At 39.1% G+C, this 17,740-nt stretch overlaps 1 long non-coding RNA gene across 1 annotated transcript; it reads left to right on the forward strand.

Annotated features, from left to right (window-relative positions):
* Positions 1-144: 144 nt before the first annotated feature.
* LOC148981786 (uncharacterized) lies at positions 145-16,086 on the forward strand. The gene is made up of 5 exons (XR_016168410.1): positions 145-862; positions 988-1,170; positions 4,038-4,300; positions 9,177-9,293; positions 14,815-16,086. It is a non-coding gene; the product is annotated as an uncharacterized LOC148981786 (long non-coding RNA).
* The last annotated feature ends 1,654 nt before the right edge of the window (positions 16,087-17,740 follow it).

Consider the following 17,740-nt stretch of genomic DNA (forward strand, 5'->3'; position numbering starts at 1 on the left):
CAGCACAGAATGATGGTGACTGTATGATCAGGCGAGAGTTTGAGTTGCGTTTGTTCTGCGTGTGATTCTGTTCCACACGTACATCTGACTGCACTTTATTCTGCTTCACAAGAAAAATGAGCCGCAGCCAAAAGCATTGACGCAAAGTGTAGGACAGAACTATGTGTGTCTGTCACTAGTGTGTGTGTGTGTGTGTGTGTGTCCGTCGCTCCGGATGCTCAGGGTCGGGAAACGGAGATGTGGAGTTTGTGTCCCACCCGAAGAGAGCTGCTGTTTCTCATGCCCTGCTCTCGCCTGGCACAGGATTATGGGTAGGGCTCTGTGTGTGTGTGTGTGTGTGTGTGTGTGTGTTCATCACCGGGGCTCTGACGGCAGCAGTGGCAGCAGTGAGCTCTCTGATTGGCTGAGAGTGTCAGCGAGTGGGAGACTGACTCATCATAGGTGGGCTGAACAAACGCTGACGAGAGAGAGAGAGAGAGAGAGAGAGAGAGAGAGAGAGAGAGAGAGAGAGAGAGAGAGTCATGTTCACAGTGAGGTTCGGCTTTTGTTTTATCTGATATCACAGCTGACATTTAGATCCTCCTCTCCTGAGTTCTGGACACATGCTGATAAAACCCTCATATGAGCCAGAGGATGCTAAAAACAAGTGTGTGTGTGTGTGTGTGAGTTGTGTCCTCATTTACTCCCTCATGATGTCTGTCGTTCCTCAGATGTTCAGCAGAATGTTCACTCTGCTGGACACCTGCATCGCGGTGTTTACGGAGACCTGGTTGCATGAAAACATCCCCGCGCTAGCCGTCGAGCTAGCAGGAGCTTTACCGCGCAGACCACACAGCTAACTCCGCTACGGCAGGAGCAGGAGGTGTGTGCGTTTACATTCACAACAGTTGGTGCACTGACACGACTGCTATCCAGAGTCATTGTTGCCTGGATTTGGAAGTTTTAACGCTTAAATGTTTTTTTGTTTTTGTTTTTTTACCTTGCCAGGGAATCTCACCTGTCTTCATCACCTGTCTTCATCACCTGTCTTCATCACCTGTCTTCATCACTGCTGTCTTCATCACTGCTGTCCACCCCTGAGTTAATGCTAAGCTAGGAGCCTGGACACCACCGCACCCTTAGGAGAGCCCACCCGAGACTGTCCAGCCGGAGGACCCTGAGACGCAACAGGTCAGGGTTAGGGTCAGGGTCAGGGTTAGGGTCAGGAGAGTGCTGGTCAGCTTCTAGCGCTGCACAATAGAAAGTTCATTCAAACTGTGTTCTCACACAAACATAAACAAAAACAAAAGCCCTCGCAGCCCAGAAACCCCTTCATCCCCTCCGGCAGACTGGGGACCAGTCAGAGCAACCTTCAACAAAACCATTAACATTTAGTTTATCTATACACATATTCAACCTCACACACACTTCACATACACGAAGCTGGGCTCAATGAAACAATGGACTATGTGCAATGGCTATTTGTGTTTTATTTGTTGTATATTTTGAGTATTTATTTATATTAAGGGTTAAATGTATTTTAATGTGAAATGCTAAATTATCTTCTATTTTAAAGGATTAGTTCACTTTTGAAAAAACTTTTGCTGATAATTTACTCGCCCCCGTGTCATCCAAGATGTCCATGTCTTCCTTTCCTCAGTCAAAAAGAAATTAAGGTTTTTGATGAAAACATTCCAGGATTTTTCTCCATATAACGGACTTCAATGGGAACCGGATGGTTCATGTCCAAAAGACGGTTAATAACAGTTTCAGATGCAGCTTCAAATGTCTTTAAACGACACCAGACGATGAATAAGGGTCTTATCATGCGAAACGAGCGCTTATTTCAAAACTTATTCCAAAAATGTAACTTTTCTAAGGACAAATGCTAGCCTTGCTCTATTCTGTGAGGCGCGTTTGTAACGTCACGTAATACGTAATTACGTTCAAAAGGTCACGGGCGACGTAGCCGGAAGTACAGAATCAAAATCGTCCGACATCGTTGTTTTTCTTTTTAATTCCTTTTTTTATAAACGGCGTTTGAGTTAGTTTGCACGTTCAACCTATGCGTTCAACTCGTAAACACTGACTCTGTACTTTCGGCTACGTCGCCCGTGACCTTTTGAAAATAATTACGTATTACGTGACGTTGCAAACGCACCTCACAGAATAGAGCAAGGCTAGCATTTGTCCTTAGAAAAGTTACATTTTTGGAATAAGTTTTGAAATAAGCGATCGTTTCGCATGATAAGACCCTTATTCATCGTCTGGTGTCGTTTAAAGACATTTGAAGCTGCATCTGAAACTGTTATTAACTGTCTTTTGGACCTTGAACCGTTTGGTTCCCATTGAAGTCCATTATATGGAGAAAAATCCTGGAATGTTTTCATCAAAAACCTTAATTTCTTTTCGACTGAAGAAAGAAAGACATGGACATCTTGGATGACACGGGGGTGAGTAATCCTTTAATGCTGCAGGTCGGATTGCTCCCGCAAAATGTGCAATGACAATAAAGATCTAATCTAAAGCTGATAAGATCTTAAACATTAGTTAATACACTAGTTAATATCAACATTCCCAGACAGCAACACAGATCCGGCCCACATCTGGCACTCATGGACTTCATCCGGGCCGACACTGTGTTGGGTTACCGTCCTACTTTAAGAGTCTTTAATCACACTTATAATGTCTGAATGTCATTGCATTAGATACTCAAGTCAATGTTGAAAAACACAAAAACAAAACATTCGACGGAAAAGGTTTGAGTTGGGGTTTAAAAGACACATAATAGTATTATTGTTTATCAGATAAGAACCAAACCTGAGCTGAATAATGACACTTTCTCTGTCTCTGATCAGAACTGATCAACTTTACATGATTATGCGTGATGCGTGATGTTGACTTCGGTGAAGTGATTCGTCTGATGACTGACGCACGTCTCTGGAGGACTGTGAACGTTCAGGTCAGGAATAGTTCTCCGCGGTGAGTCCGTCACGGCCTCATATGGACCGGCATCTGCAGGTGTGCGTCACTCTGTTGCCACGGCGATGTCTCAGAAGTTCAGGAGCTTACGGACAGAACGGGTCATCATACGGGGGTTCTGGAGAGGGGCATCAGACGGGGTATAAAACGGGTGATGATGCTCCATATTCAGATTTTGGATATGTGTGTCACAGTCATGATAACGTGTCGTGCAATAATGTTCTTCCTCACTGTTTCTGTCTTTTTTTTTTCAGCAATAAAATGTAAAAAAAAATTCTTAATTCAAGATATTTTTACTGAAGAAGCAGAATGACCGAAGATATTAAGTCTTGTTTAATCAAAAATGCATGTGTGAGTTTGTGCCTAAAACAAGAAAAAAATCTGCCAATGGAGTCGCAAAAATAATATTGTTTCCCTTTGTGGCGAACCAATGAGGTTATTCTGGTTTAGTTTCTGACTGCATTGGCAGAGATTTGTTCTTCTTTTAAGCTCAAACTCACATTTCATTAATCAACACTTAATATCTTCAGTCATTTAGCATCTCCTGTAAATGTGTCTTGAGAAGGTTGTGCTGGAAATCAAGACAGAAACAGAGGAAGGACATGGACATGTTTAGTGTTTCATCCCATCATCATCATCAGTCTGAGACTAAAGTCATCAGAGACCAAATGTCTGATCTACACGAGATCTGAATCAGACTCATATTGGGTGTAAAGCTCAGCTCATGTCTGAAGCTCCCGTGGCGAGTCGTGACATTTACGACGCTAGCGTTGCATAAATTAACTTTGTGTGTGACGATCTGGACACACACGTCGGGTCTCGCTGTTCTCCACGCAGAGATGATCTCCGCCGACGGCTCGTTCGCAGGAACCGCAGGAACAGAGAGCCATGTGGACAGGAGCGCTCGAAGGTCACCCGCTGTCACACACACCTGCTGTCACACACACACACCTGTGTACTGCACATTAGCATGACACACTCGCGGCTAGCGGGAACACCGCTCCGCCCGGCAGGCTTCATTATTTGCATTAACCTTTAGTTTTAAATGTGGGAATGTCATGTTATTGTGTGTCCAGCCCTGCAGGAGTCACCGAGAGCTGGGACACACCGAGGTCACGCTGGGACACAGAGGTCACGCTGGGACACACAGAGGTCACGCTGGGACACACAGAGGTCACGCTGGGACACACAGAGGTCACGCTGGGACACACAGAGGTCACGCTGGGACACACACAGGTCACGCTGGGACACACAGAGGTCACGCTGGGACACAGAGGTCACGCTGGGACACACAGAGGTCACGCTGGGACACACAGAGGTCACGCTGGGACACACAGAGGTCACGCTGGCTTCATTATCAGCCTTAATTCTCAATCAACAGGTCATAGATCAGGCACACATATCTCAACACTCTTAAATCAAGATTCATTTACTGGAGAAGCAAAATCACTGAAGATATTAAAGGTGCCCTATAATGATTTTTCAAATTATTTTATAATGTTTCCTGGGTTGCCCTTTTAATGTTAGTATGTTTTGTAGATCAAAAATAGTCATAATTTAGAAATAAAATATTGGCCACTGTGAATCAACGTCTATCCCACCACCATAATAGTAACATACAGTTTGGTGATGTGGTACTTGCAATGGTGGTCTGTTTTGGGGGCCCCTCCCACTATGCGAAGTCACCTGTGCTTGACGATTATTGACACAAATGTCACGCAATAATGATACAGTATAAAGGAATGCTGTGTTAATAAAAAATAAATACTTAATAAAAAAAATAGATGCCTAGTTAAAAAAAAGTTTTAACTTTTGCTTTACTCTTTTACTAACTCTTTGAAACTTCTTAAAACAAACCATCTCAAATATATATATATATATATATATATATATATATATATATATATATATATAAATATATTATTTGCTAAAATAATGAGAAAACTGATAAATCAGAAACAAAATAAGAGCAAGGGTTCAATAATGACAATTATTGTTGAAAACTGTAAAAATATTATTATTTCTCAACTGTCTCAATACAGTGTAACTGTCCTCAAAATCTTTTTTTATTATTATTATTGTAACAGACTTTTTTGGATTGTAAATGACATAATCCAACAAAGTATGTTACTATAATACCGGTACTGATGTACTAGCGCTCGTTGTATGTGTGTATGCAAGTGTATTTTTCCCCTCGGGGCTTGCCGTAGATGGGTCCTGCGCACTTAGTACGGTCGCGAGTTTTTGGAGTTAGTGATCTGATGTGTGAAATAATAGAGGAGAAGAGTTCAAACTGCTGTGTTTATTATTTATTCAAACTGCAAAAAAGGTATGTGATATTATAAGTGACATGATTAGATAAATCATGTAGGTTCCAGTTCAAAGCTGGTGCGTTAGTGTAATGTTAACTTCTCTCTACCAATCAGATGCTCCGGTGAGTGAAATACATGAAGCGAATGGTGATTATTCAAACATGAAATGGGAAGGTTTAACCGGGTTTAAGGGTTTAACCTAACTATCACTCTGGGTTTGACTTGCTGGCAAAACCGAATCTCTTCTTTGTCGCGCATTAAAAATAAAAGTTCCAAATGTACAGTTTGTGTTCCTGCGGTAGGTTAGGTATGCAATTTTTTGGGTGGGACACATGCCGCATTCTTCAATATTGAGGGGGACACGTCCTCCACCCCGCCCGACTGCGCAGCTCCGTCTCGTCTGTCACTGAACATGGGCTGGCATATGCAAATATTTTGGGTCATACCAACAACACTATCTCACGACCAATTCGTATACGAATTCGACGCATGATTAAAAAGTGGCTAATTCGTTCCTACTAATTCGTACGATTTGTCTAAACCCACGTGATGGTTAGGTTTAGGGGCGGGGTCAGGGGTAGGTCATTCGTACGAATTCATACGAATTGGCCAATTCGTAAAATATGTAAGATTTAGCAAAATCGTATTAATTCGTACAAGTGAGGTCGTATGAATTGTTACGAATTAGCCACTTTTTAATCATTCGTCGAATTCGTACGATTTGGTCGTGAGATCGGGTTGGTCATACATATGAATCAGTGGCGGTCGGTGAAAAATATTGGAGAGGGGGCTGAATAACAGGGGGGTCTGGGGGTTCCCCCCCAGAAAATTTTGAATTTAGTAGATGTGATTTCCTGCATTCTGGTGCATTTTAGGCCTTAGGCCATGCCCTTACCTATATCAATAAAATAACTTAAACCAGTCAATAACAATGGTCAAATAATACAATAATAATAATAACAGTTTGACAGTTAATGATAATGAACAAGTTGCATGTTTATTATGCTCTGTGTGCTGACAGAAAAAGTGCAAACACATAATATTGATAAATTATAATATAGGTAATACAAAAAATAATAGGTAATACAACAATCTAGTTTAATCAACCCCCAGCTGTAGACTACATATTTTTGACAAATTGACAATTGGATAATGGATAACAATGTGTTGATACTAGAGAAAGAGAGAGAGAAAAGGCTCTGAAAGAGAGGATGGGACAACATTCTTAAGGGTAACACCCAAGTATGAGAAGAAAGTTGATTTTAACTAGTATGAAACACAGTAATCTAGCTCAGAACTTAAAAACATCAAAAAACAAAGCAAACACACAGGTATTAATATTCCTATAACTATTTTAATATCAAACGTGTGTGAAACAGTGTTTATGTGTGTGTGAGTGACAGAGACAGACAGGTCAATTCCCACGACTAACTTTACATTATTTCCACTCGACGTCACTGGCGCTGCCATTCTGCTCTCATCTGAGGTAAAAAAATGTCCCGTGGTGCGCGTGCACGGTGCACTCCCCTAGTCTGATACTGTGGGCGATATTTTCAGCGCCCCCAAACCATAAAATTTGACGACGCTGATTGGCGAAATATAAACTTTTTTGCATAGCAACCGGGGAACCATTGGCTTAAATTCCAGCACTGTGGGGCTGAGCGAACTGGCGCCCTGAGAAGACAGCCTATTGGCTATACTACTACACCAACATGATAAAAGTAACGAAAGTGAATGCAAATATCATTCTGGTGAGTTCAAAACACTTTTCAAAGTAAAACCATTATTAGCATATAATTAACAAAGATTATTTTTCAAAATGATAAATTATAATATATATTAAAGGTGCAATGTGTAAATAAGTTGATTATCTATTAACAGAAATGCAATATGACATCCATAACTATGTTTTCAGTGGTGTATAAAGAACTTACTTAATTAACCGTAATGTTTTTATTACCTTAGAATGAGACATTAATAGCTCCATAACCGCGGGAATCCCCTTCTATGAAGGTCGCCATGTTGTGACGTCATATTTCTACCGTAGCCGAACGCGAACACACAGCGCTACAGAACGCGTTTCATCACTACCTTGAAAGAGAAGTAGCGGAAAGCTGGAAGCTAGCCTTACACTCCGTGAGTAGTGACTTTTCCCTTGTGAGTGGTGTAAAATATGTAGTTGGGATTGTTTCATGTAACTTAGTTCTCCCTCGCTGTGTTATGGGTTTGTTATGTTGGGGATAGATGTGCTGTTACGTTCGTGAGACAGCTGATGATTAGTATTCATGTCATTGACCGTAAAACAGAACGTTACAGGAATCACTAACCCGTCGATAGAGACTTTTACTAAAGTCTTTTATCACTAAAGTCGATCGCGAAGAGTTTTCAAAATCTGAGAAAAAAGCCTATTGTGTGTAGTAAATAGTATCTATGGGATGCGGAGATGACATGATTGTAACAGCGCGCGCACTTCCGACCTTTGGACTCATGCGGACGCGTCCCAGCTCAGCCACAGTAACAGCTCATATTAGCCAGCTAAACTATTACTACCCTGTTAGAAAAAATATATAGCTGCTCCCTCGCTGTATTATGGGTTTGCTAGAGTATGTGGGGAGAAATGTGCTGCTGGTTACGTTTGTGAGACAATCAACTGATTAATATTATTATATTAAATTATATATTAAAACCCTTGATCCTCACCTGACTGGCTTTGTAAACAGTATCCATGATGTGGTTTATAATGGACTGTGGTACAGAAACAGTGACAATGTTACACACTCTTGGCTTACTCTGGCTATTCTCTGCTGTCTCAGCCGACGAGATGTTTGTCCCGTTTTAGCAACCGTAGCTTCTTCGAAAGGGAGGGGTGAGCAGTGGGCGGAGCCCTTAGTGCAAACCTGGTGCAAACTCGCAACCGAACCACTAGATGTCGCTAAAAGTCACACATTGCTCCTTTAAAAAAACAGACAGACAGGTCGGAGGGAGGGCGGCGCCCCAGCGCCCTCTATGGGCGAGCCGCCCCTGATATGAATGATCCCGACTTTTACGTCAGAGTCGGTATTATGTGGAGATTCAGCTGTTTTTCAGGGGTGTTTTTCAAAAACGAGATTTAAGTAAGACGGAGAAAACAATGATGTTTGAGACTCACTGTATGTCATGTCCATGTACTGAACTCTTGTTATTTAACTATGCCAACATAAATTCAATTTCACAGTATAGGACACCTTTAAGACTAATAAAAAATGTATCAAAATGAGTGAGTTTGTGCTTAAAACAAGAACAAATATCTGCCAGTGGAGTTTTCACCCAAAATGTATTTTCTGACTCCATTGGCAGATATTTGTTCTTGTTTTAAGCACAAACTCACTTCACTTCAAGTCTGAATATCTTCAGTCATTGTTGTTCTCAGTAAATGTGTGTTAATGAAAGAATGATTAGAACGAGACAGAAACACTGAGGAAGAGTGTGTGTGTGTGTGTGTGTGTGTGTGATGAGGGCAGACAGAGGGCAGATGTTCATCTCTATCTCTCCTCGTCACGCTCAGATCTTCATCTGTTTAATGGTGTTTTATATCCACTGATTCACAGTCTCGTCTAACTCGTCCTCTTCTCTCCTCTCTCTCTGTAATGTGTGTGTGTGTGAGGCGAACGCAGGCTGACAGCAGCTCACTCGTGTCTATCCACTTTCTTCATCTTTGAGTTTCTGAAAGAGACGGAGAAGCAGAACTTTGTGTTGCAAAAGCTCAGATTCGTTTAGAAGGGAAAGTGAATCATTTTTTTCACTCATAGCGAGTTTCAGGAACACACAGTGATTCACCACACACACACTCACACACACACACACACACACACACACACACAGCAGTCGAAATAACAGTCAATCTGTTCTTTCAATGTTTTTCAGGTTTGCAGGACAAACTCGAGGTTCCTGCCGTCCGTGAGGAACATTAATAGATGGACCATCTCTTCCCTGTTCATCAAACCCTCTCAAGCTGCAATCATCGGTGCCTTCATCCACGGGGTGGGTTAGCTCATACTCATACTCATATTCATGTAAAATCATAAGGACCTAATATGATAATAACAGGAGATCTCAGACGTGTTGTGAGACGTTCCTCGGGGATGCAGCAACATCTGAACGATCGACTCATTACAGAACAGATCGACTCACAGCAGCTTCAATAATAACCAAATTACAATCAATAATGCAAACTTCATCAAATACGGGAGAAATGAATATTCAGCTGTAGAGCAACTCGTCATTCAGTTCAGTTCATTAACCTGTTCAGCTCAAGTTCAAAGAAAGAAATTAAGACTTTTATTCAGCAAGGATGCATTAAATTGATCAAAAGTGACAGCAAAGACATTTATAATTTTATAAAATATTCTATTTGAAATAAATGCTGTTCTTTTTAACTTTATATTCATCAAAGAATCCTGAAAGATAAACACAGCAGTTTCCACAGATATGAAGATGTTTCCAACATTAATAATAATCATAACTGTGTGTTGATCATCAGATCCTCATATTAGAGTGATTTCTGAAGGGTCATGTGACACTGAAGACTGGAGTAATGATGATAAATTCAGCTTTACTGTATATTCACATGGAGAACAGATGATTCACACTGGAGTAATATTTTACTGTTTTACTGTCTCAAATAAATGAGCAGAAGAGACTCTTTAAAACCCTTCAGAGCGCTAACGTTTGTCCCTTGTTTGCATCCAGTCATGTGTAAAAAGAGACGCTTTCCTGGAATGATGCTCTAATATTACACATTTCAATCTGTAAAATGATGGCAATGTTTATAGGGATTTCCTAGTTTACATGCTTTAGTAATGAATGTAACTCACACAATGCTGTTCACACTCAGTGTGTGTGTGTGTGTGTGTGTGTGTCCAGTCCAATATCTAAACATTCTTAAATCAGGACTCGAGATGAGTGAAATGCCATCAGATGTTATGTCTTTGAGCACGTGTGTGTGTGTGTGTCAGACAGATGGACAGCAGGTCAGACCCCAGACTGCGCTCCAACTCAACATGTGTGTTTATTTCGCATCTCCAAATGTCGTGTTCGAGTGCCGGAGGGTTGATCAGAGTCTGCTGTTGATTCCGGCGCTTTAAACACCATATAACATTGAACATTACAGTACAACAAACTACAGCAGTGCGGTAACATTACTGTACAACAAATTACAGCAATACTGTAACATTACTGTACAACAAACTACAGCGATACTGTAACGTTACTGTACAACAACTACAGCAATACTGTAACATTACTGTACAACAAACTACAGCGATACTGTAACATTACAGTACAACAAACTACAGTAATACTGTAACATTACTGTACAACAAACTACAGCGATACTGTAACATTACAGTACAACAAACTACAGCGATACTGTAACATTACAGTACAACAACTACAGCAATACTGTAACATTACTGTACAACAAACTACAGCGATACTGTAACATTACAGTACAACAAACTACAGCGATACTGTAACATTACTGTACAACAAACTACAGCGATACTGTAACATTACTGTACAACAAACTACAGCGATACTGTAACATTACTGTACAACAAACTACAGCGATACTGTAACATTACAGTACAACAACTACAGTGATACTGTAACATTACTGTACAACAAACTACAGCGATACTGTAACATTACAGTACAACAAACTACAGCGATACTGTAACATTACTATACAACAAACTACAGTAGAAACGGTAACATTACTGTACAACAAACTACAGCGATACTGTAACATTACTATACAACAAACTACAGTAGAAACGGTAACATTACTGTACAACAAACTACAGCGATACTGTAACATTACTATACAACAAACTACAGTAGAAACGGTAACATTACTGTACAACAAACTACAGCGATACTGTAACATTACTATACAACAAACTACAGTAGAAACGGTAACATTACTGTACAACAAACTACAGCGATACTGTAACATTACTGTACAACAAACTACAGCAGTGCGGTAACATTACTGTACAACAAACTACAGCGATACTGTAACATTACTGTACAACAAACTACAGCGATACTGTAACATTACAGTACAACAACTACAGCGATACTGTAACATTACTGTACAACAAACTACAGCGATACTGTAACATTACAGTACAACAAACTACAGCGATACTGTAACATTACTGTACAACAAACTACAGTAGAAACGGTAACATTACAGTACAACAAACTACAGCGATACTGTAACATTACTGTACAACAAACTACAGCAGTGCGGTAACATTACTGTACAACAAACTACAGCGATACTGTAACATTACTGTACAACAAACTACAGCGATACTGTAACATTACTGTACAACAACTACAGCAATACTGTAACATTACTGTACAACAAACTACAGCGATACTGTAACATTACAGTACAACAAACTACAGCGATACTGTAACATTACTGTACAACAAACTACAGCGATACTGTAACATTACTGTACAACAAACTACAGCGATACTGTAACATTACTGTACAACAAACTACAGCGATACTGTAACATTACTGTACAACAAACTACAGCGATACTTTAACATTACTGTACAACAAACTACAGCGATACTGTAACATTACTATACAACAAACTACAGTAGAAACGGTAACATTACTGTACAACAAACTACAGCGATACTGTAACATTACTATACAACAAAAACTACAGTAGAAACGGTAACATTACTGTACAACAAACTACAGCGATACTGTAACATTACTGTACAACAAACTACAGCAGTGCGGTAACATTACTGTACAACAAACTACAGCGATACTGTAACATTACTGTACAACAAACTACAGCGATACTGTAACATTACAGTACAACAACTACAGCGATACTGTAACATTACTGTACAACAAACTACAGCGATACTGTAACATTACAGTACAACAAACTACAGCGATACTGTAACATTACTGTACAACAAACTACAGTAGAAACGGTAACATTACAGTACAACAAATTACAGCGATACTGTAACATTACTGTACAACAAACTACAGTAGAAACGGTAACATTACTGTAACATTACTGTACAACAAACTACAGCGATACTGTAACATTACTGTACAACAAACTACAGCGATACTGTAACATTACTGTACAACAAACTACAGCGATACTGTAACATTACTGTACAACAAACTACAGCGATACTGTAACATTACTGTACAACAAACTACAGCGATACTGTAACATTACTGTACAACAAACTACAGCAGTGCGGTAACATTACTGTACAACAAACTACAGCGATACTGTAACATTACTGTACAACAAACTACAGCGATACTGTAACATTACTGTACAACAAACTACAGCGATACTGTAACATTACTGTACAACAAACTACAGCAGTGCGGTAACATTACTGTACAACAAACTACAGCGATACTGTAACATTACTGTACAACAAACTACAGTAGAAACGGTAACATTACTGTACAACAAACTACAGCGATACTGTAACATTACTGTACAACAAACTACAGTAGAAACGGTAACACTACAGTACAACAAACTACAGCGATACTGTAACATTACTGTACAACAAACTACAGCAGTGCGGTAACATTACTGTACAACAAACTACAGCGATACTGTAACATTACTGTACAACAAACTACAGTAGAAACGGTAACATTACTGTACAACAAACTACAGCGATACTGTAACATTACTGTACAACAAACTACAGCAGTGCGGTAACATTACTGTACAACAAACTACAGCGATACTGTAACATTACTGTACAACAAACTACAGTAGAAACGGTAACATTACAGTACAACAAACTACAGCGATACTGTAACATTACTGTACAACAAACTACAGCAATACTGTAACATTACAGTACAACAACTACAGCGATACTGTAACATTACTGTACAACAAACTACAGTAGAAACGGTAACATTACAGTACAACAGCAGAAACGGATGGTGACTCCACTGGCAGATATCAGCTCTCATTTCAAACTCAAACTAATTTTTCATAAAACTTGACTTAATATCTTCAGTCCTTGTTCTTCTCCAGTAAATGTGTCTTGATTTAAGAAAGTTTAGATAAAAACAAGCGGCCTACTAAAGCGTTGCAGATTTACGTCCATCTCTGTTGGTTACACTGGACCCGATCGCTGGACGCTTCACATGAACATGACGGAGAGGTGTTTCCTTCTCAAGTGTAAATGAAGTTATTTCAGCGCCTGAATCTCCGTGTTTGGCGCAGTGTGAGGGATATGGAGTGTGTTTAAGGTTATCGGAAGTACTGAACTCTGACATCACTTCCTCCGTATGATCTCGTCCCGCGGAGATAGGGAATCACCGAGACAGACGGCGCTCTGGGCCGCGAGATCTCATCTGACAGAAGCTGTGTGTGTGTGTGTGTGTGTGTGTGTGCGTGCATGTGTGAGTGTGTGTGTGTGTGTGTAAGCACTGCAAAAAAAAATACTTGTCTTTGTAAAATTCTTAAATCAAGATGCATTCACTATTACATCTTGTTTTCTGGGGAAATTAATCAAAATGAAGAGAGTTTTTCCTTAAACTGGGAAAATTATCTGCCAATAAGAAAAGTAAGAAAAACAAATCTTGTTCTGTGTGAAAAGGTAGCTTTTTCTCACTAAATTTTTATTTAAAAAGCTTTTTTTGTACTGTGTGTGTGTGTGTGTGTGTGTGTGTGTCCAGCGTAGAGAGAGACGAGACGAGCCCGTCACAGCGCATTAGAGTCACACTGACCGACTTACTCACGGATGAAAATTAGTACAGACTCATGTAGAGAACCACACACACACACACACACACACACACACACACACACACACACACACATTACATAATAACATAATTATTATGTTTTGATTGGTTCTGTGAAGCTGCTTTGATGCGATCTATATTGTGGAAAGCGCTGTATAATATACTCGACTTGCTATTAGATCATATTATCTGTTTCATGTAAATTACAAACAGTCCTTGCTTAATATTTTTGTCTTGTTTTGTATTTACTGGAGAAGCTAAATGAGTGAAGTTATGATTTAATCAAATTTAAATATGTTTGTACTTTAAAAAACAACAACAGAAAAATCATTTTAATTCAAAGTGAAAACAAGTGTATTTTCCGACCCCACTGGCAGATATTTTATTTGATTTAATATCTTCAGTCATTTTGCTTCTTCAGTGTCTTGATATTAGTGCTGGAAAACGAGACAGAAACACTGAGGAAAAGGGTGATGTTTACAGTGTAGAGCTTTAGTAACACACACACACACACACACACACACGTTAAAGATCAAAGCACTAGCCTAATGCTGTGTTACTCAGATCACTGTCATATTAAGACGGGCCGACTCTTCCGTGTCTTAATTCGATTTTCTCAGCTGTCGTGTGACTGATCATGTGACTGATCATGTGACGCTCGTAAAGGCCATTAGAGGATCTTCTTCCCGTTTGTTGATGTACATTTACCTGTGGTTTCAGGATTATACACATGTGGAGGTGTTCTGCAGACCCGTCGTCGGATCAGGCCGGCCGCTCATCGTGACCCAGTGATGTTGGTATCGGTGCGGTGTTGTCCCAGGAAGATGACGATGCTCTACTGGGTGGTCTAGCGAGCTAAGTTAATCACTAATGATCATTACGACGGAAGTGAATCAATCAAAACCAACTTTATCTGGACAATAACTTTACACTAGATCTGCTGTAAAGCCCAAACACTGTTACTGTAATCTCCTGTTATCACTGTAGCGCTGCTGTGAAACTAAACATTCTTAAATCAAGATGCTTTTACTAAAGGGTTAAAATGACATAAGCAGAGGTGGAAGTAACGAATTACAACTACTCAGATTACTGTAATTAAGTATTTTTTTCGTGTACTTGTACTTTTGTGAGTACATTTTTTAGTCTGTAATTTTCCTTGTACTTGAGTACAAATTAAGTTAAGTAATGTACTTCACTACTTTAAAAATCCCATTAATTACAAAGTACTTGTACAATTTGAATTCAACAATTATTCAAATCTTTGACCAGCATTTGGGTATCCAATGGAAATAACTGATCTTGGGCGGGCCAATAAAAACCCTTGTATTTGGAGCGGGAAAAAAGCCTGGAGAGCTATATTCGTCCTCACACGTCCTTCAGTTTGTATTTTAGTGTTATCAAAGAACTTTGCCGTAATGGACATGGACATTCGAGACACTGAATTCATTGAAAATTCGGAAGAAATACCAGATGACGAGTGCCCATGACCCCACATGGAGGAGTTGTTCTTATACAGAGGAAGGAAAGGAGACGTTTTATAGAAACTTTGTTTCTGCAGTGATATGTGATAGTTCAGTTGTTTTTGTTTTTAAAGTTGGGTAGACCTCACGATACTTTGACTAAAAACATCACTTGAAACATGAGCTTCAGCGTTACTCAGGTGAAAGCACATAAACCGTAATAAAGATTTAGCAGTGTAAACTTAGATTAAAAAGTTATATTGTATGTCATTGTCAACACATTGTTTTATTAATATTGAATCCGTGTTTTAAGCTTAGAAAGGAGAGTTTAATAATGACTCTTTCATAAAAACAGTGTCTTGCCGGCCACGACCCACTGGCATAACAGTGTAACTGCACTGATTGACAGTCTGTCTAGATGGCACATTTTTTGTCAGTGCTAAATGCTGATAACTTTTGAAACTTTGGAAATATTAGTAGGGTACGTTTGGAAATCTTTATTGTAAAAAAAAAAGAAAAAAAAGTTTATAAATAAAAGAACCCAATAAGCTTATTTATTTTGCATTATAATTCATTATTAATAATTATTATATTAGACCATTTTTATAACTTGGTTTCCATAAAAGTAAATAAATATCACAGGCTAAAAGTAATTAGTAATTAGTACTTGAGTAGTTTTTGAGAGGGGTACTTTGTACTTTTACTTAAGTACATTTTAACACCAGTACTTTTGCTTGTAATCGAGTATTATTTTAGCAACTACTTGTACTTGTACTTGAGTACAAATTTTCAGTACTCTTTCCACCTCTGGACATAAGATATTATGTCTTGTTTTTGGGGAAGTAAATCAAAATTAAGTGAGTTTTTGCTTTAAACATGCAAAATTATCTACCAATGGGGTAAGAAAAATAATGTTTGTGTGTGTGTGTGTGTGTGTGTGTGTGTGTGTGTGTGTGTGTGTGTGTGTGTGTGTGTGTTCATTCTGAAATGAACTCAAAGGTTCTTCATCGTCTCAGAGGACAGAGAGCTGTGGGGATATCTTTATGAATGTCTGACATCATCATCAGCAGAAATAGTGTGTGTGTGTGTGTGTGTGTGTGTGTGTGTGACTGGAGCAGATGTTGATGTTTTGTAGAAATACTATGGCAACATCACAACAAATGTCCTGATCGAACCTAAATCAGCGGCACATGTCTCTTCATCATTCGCAGGATATTCATTTATCAACAATTCAGTTTCCACAAGTTCATTCCCAATATCAGGAGTATCCACGAGTAACAACGCTAATTATTGACATCATCACTGACATCATCACTCACAGAAATACGAATTACTGATGACAAGAATTACATTTAAAATAAAAACGATAATTCTGGATTTCTATAATTGTGTTTTCCCGAAATGTCACAATAGGCTGCCATTCAAATTCAGTCGTTGATATCAATAATTCATGAAATGTTCATTCTCGATAGGCCTATCTGCAAATGGATTCATATCTATAATTAGGAGAGTAATTTCAGATCTAAAATAGCAAAGTTAACACTAATCGAATTATCAAAAATGAAAATGTTTACCATTAGCAATTCAATGATTGATATCAGAAACATTTGCTCTAGTAAAAATGCAATTATTTATGTAAAAAAATAGGATTTTTACTAGTAAGAAAATGTACTAGTTTTCTGATATGTCAACTTTGAATTTCAACTAAATCAACAACTGAATTTGAATGGCAGTCTATGTCAACTACTGAACATACAATTACAGAAATGAAGAATTGAAATGTGATTGTTCATATCCTGAATAAGAGAAGCGGCTCGCCATCGTCACACAGAAATATGTCCTTCAGTGTGGGAATGGGAACCTTTCATTCTTTAAACATTATATCAACGTTACTTCTGTTACACGAACATCCAACTACAAGGATCAACTAAAAAAATAGTTTTTGTACATTTTGAGAACATTATTAAAGACTGAACAAACGCTCTATTAACGTTACGGAAGAACGTTTGTTCATAACCTCGAGAACCTTCTGTGAGTCGTGAGAGCGTCTCACATCTTCAGCCGAGCAGCTTCAAACACAGTGTGTGTGTGTGTGTGTGCGCGCGCGTCAGTGCCATTAGTAACGCTTCTTCACGGGGACTTTAATCCGGTCCGCTCGTCTCCGCTCTGATGTTTTTAGATTTATA

Source organism: Pimephales promelas, chromosome 4 (assembly GCF_988280905.1).
Source record: "Pimephales promelas chromosome 4, fPimPro1.hap1.1, whole genome shotgun sequence".
Lineage (NCBI taxonomy): Eukaryota > Metazoa > Chordata > Actinopteri > Cypriniformes > Leuciscidae > Pimephales > Pimephales promelas.